We start from the raw sequence: 3,008 nt of genomic DNA, 5'->3' as shown, positions 1-3,008 counted from the left end.
AAGCAAAAAGAAAAAAGCCATAAGTGACGGCGTGGCTCAAGTGGTAGAGTGCTAGCCTTGAGCTGAAGAGCTGAGGGACAGCGCCCAGGCCCAGAGTTCATGCCCCACAACCGGACCCTCCCCCCAAAAAAAACAGTTTTAATGTTTTAAATATGCTTAATTATGGGATTTTGCTTATATATGCCAAAAATAGGACTGTTTGGCAGGTATAAAAGTTTTTGATAAAGTATTTAAGATTTATGGTACTAGACATTAAGTGCTAAGTATGTACATTTTAGAGTATATGGAAACTTTATTAATGAGAAGTTGCAAAGTCTTTGTGTAAAGAAGCAAAGTGAAGAGTTAAGACTTTATCTATACAGTCTCTGTTAAAACTTTAGAGATTCCTTACTTTATTTGATGATATAAGCCATAATGTACACATGTATGTTACTAGTCACACACATACATATACACATGTATACATGCGCACATGGAGAAAGACACATAATTACAGCCAACACAATCTCCACCAGTTGTTGAATATGCCTTAAACGGAATACTTGGAACAATATATATTGAAGATGTATTTGTCTCTAATAGTTCATTTACCAATCCTCTTATCTCTTAAAACTGGTAGTTTTAGAGAGATTTGATTTACAAAATGCAGTACAAGTGATAGCAAGTCACTTGGAAACCTCAGTAAGTATAAGTGATATGGTGTCTCCTTGCTCCTCACGGAATGCTTACTCTTGTAGACACTCTCAACCACTGAAGTAGCAGGAAAATACCCTGGTAAAGAGTAAAGTTATAAGGCTTTAAATGGCATCCTTACTTGAGCTCTTTTCCCAACAACCAGCATGAATTCCTAGGCAGATGCGTGAGTCCTCCGAAAACCGGACTCTACATATACATTTAACTAACCCATGTGAAAATTCCTATATGAGAAATGCTGACTGAGGTCTTGCTGATTTCCTGGCCAAGAAAAAAAGAAAAAAAAGAAAGTATTTTTAATGTTTTAAAGTTTGAGAATAATTTTTAACCTGTCAATAAATGTGTAGAACACAATTATACCAACTGACAAAAAAATGATGGCATTACATTTATGTGCTCTTGGACTTGGCCAGTGATTTTAGATGTGTCTACAAAAGTAGAATCAGCATAAATCAAGCCAGCATTTCTTCATTTAAGATATAAGGAAAGGATACTGGTTGACCCATTGTAACAATACAAGACACTCTACCAGAGGATGGGTGAAGGGTGGAGGTGGGGTGGTGTGAAGGGAAGGGATGGTAGGGTTAAAAACAAAGGAGGGGGTAACAATGCTCAATAAGAAATGTACTCATTACCTTACTTATGTAACTGTAACCCCTCTGTACAGTATTTTTAATAAAAATATATATTAAAAACATACAAGGAAAACTTATCCCCCATTGTATACACACTTAATCCAGAAATTCATTACTGAATTCAAAACCTCTTAGGATTAAATTCCTAAATAGCCATACTACATCTATATACCAGTATAAAATTGTAAGCATTTTTATTTTTTAATTTTTCACGTCTCCTTTCTATCCCTCCCCTTCTCTTATCCTATTCCCGTCCTTCTCTGAATATTATGTTTTTAATTTGCATAATTTTAAGTGTTTCACTTTTAAGTTTTTAATTTTTGTTTTACTATTTTTCCTTGTCTTTTTTTTCTTTCTTTTTTCCCCGGGCTCTACTATCTTTCTATCCAACCTATTCCCTGCTTTTAGATTAGGACTAAGTTAGCTCTCCCTCTACCTTTCCACTTCCCTCTATTCCTATTTATACCCACATGTCTCGCTAAAACTAATAACTTCTGGTTTGTCAAATTCTTCTTTGCTGTTCGTAGCCTATTAATGCATAGTTGTTTGATGTTGAAAAATATATCTGTTGAACTAGATTATATCTGCATGCTTTTGACTGTGCAACTACAGACTTTGCTGATGCTTGCCTTAAGATAGTTTTCTAGCACAAACTGGTGTTACTCTCATCCCAAATGGGCAAAATAAGCCGGAAAAACACAAGAAAAATGTCACGTCCGGGTATCTCAATTCCCACTCATGATAATCAGTGGACAGAACAGATAATGAATAATCCAGAGGAGAACTCCCAAAAAGCTCTACAAACAATAATGGTAAACATGGTAAATAAAAAGATTGAAAACCTGCAAAGGACTCTGTTTGAGCATGATAGGGAGAGAGAGGAAGCAAACCGAAGATCAAAACAGGAAGCTCATGGGTGTGAGGAAGCTACTCAAAGATAGATAAAGGAATTGCATGAGCAGCTTGAGAATACTCAAAGAGAAATAAAAGAATTGTGTGAGCAGTCTGAGATCAGTCAAAGAGAACTACAGTAATTGCATGAACGTTAGGAAGCTAATCAAAGAGTAGTACAAGAATTGCAAGAGCAGGATGAGCATAGACAAAGATCAATAGAGGCATTCATGGAATCCATAAACCGAGAGCTGAAAGAAGTCAGGGAGTCCACAAAGGGAATGCTGAATGGATCCCAACAGAAGGAATGGAATTCCAAGGAAATCATAACCAATCAATTAAGTGAATTGAGAATAAACATTAAACACCAAATTATGGAAGTAAAGAATTTCATACAAGTTCTAAAATAAAGATCCAACAAAGAATTTGAAGCCATAAAAGCCGACCAACTAGAAGGAAAAGAAAAAAAAAGTAGAAAATCTGGATAGTTGAATAGACCATGAAGAAGATTGAATTCTGAGGATAGAAGACATCCTAGATATTATAGAGAAAGGACATACAACCATCCTAGACAAATCTAAGAAATATGATAGATCTATTCAACATTCAACCCTTGGAAGACACCATTAGTAGGTCTAATGTGAGGATAATTGTTTTAGAGGAGCACGTAGAACCAGAAGTCCATGGTCTAGGAAATTTGTTTAACAGGATCCTAGCAGAGAACTTCCCAAACATGCAAAAAGATAGGCCTATTCAGATACAAGAAGCTTTTAGAACTCCCAATAGACC

The sequence above is a fragment of the Dipodomys spectabilis genome, unplaced genomic scaffold (assembly GCF_019054845.1).
Source record: "Dipodomys spectabilis isolate Male_0828 unplaced genomic scaffold, ASM1905484v1 ptg000143l, whole genome shotgun sequence".
Taxonomy (NCBI): Eukaryota; Metazoa; Chordata; class Mammalia; order Rodentia; family Heteromyidae; genus Dipodomys; species Dipodomys spectabilis.
The sequence above is the reverse complement of the archived record's forward strand: the minus strand, read 5'-3'. Positions refer to the sequence as shown.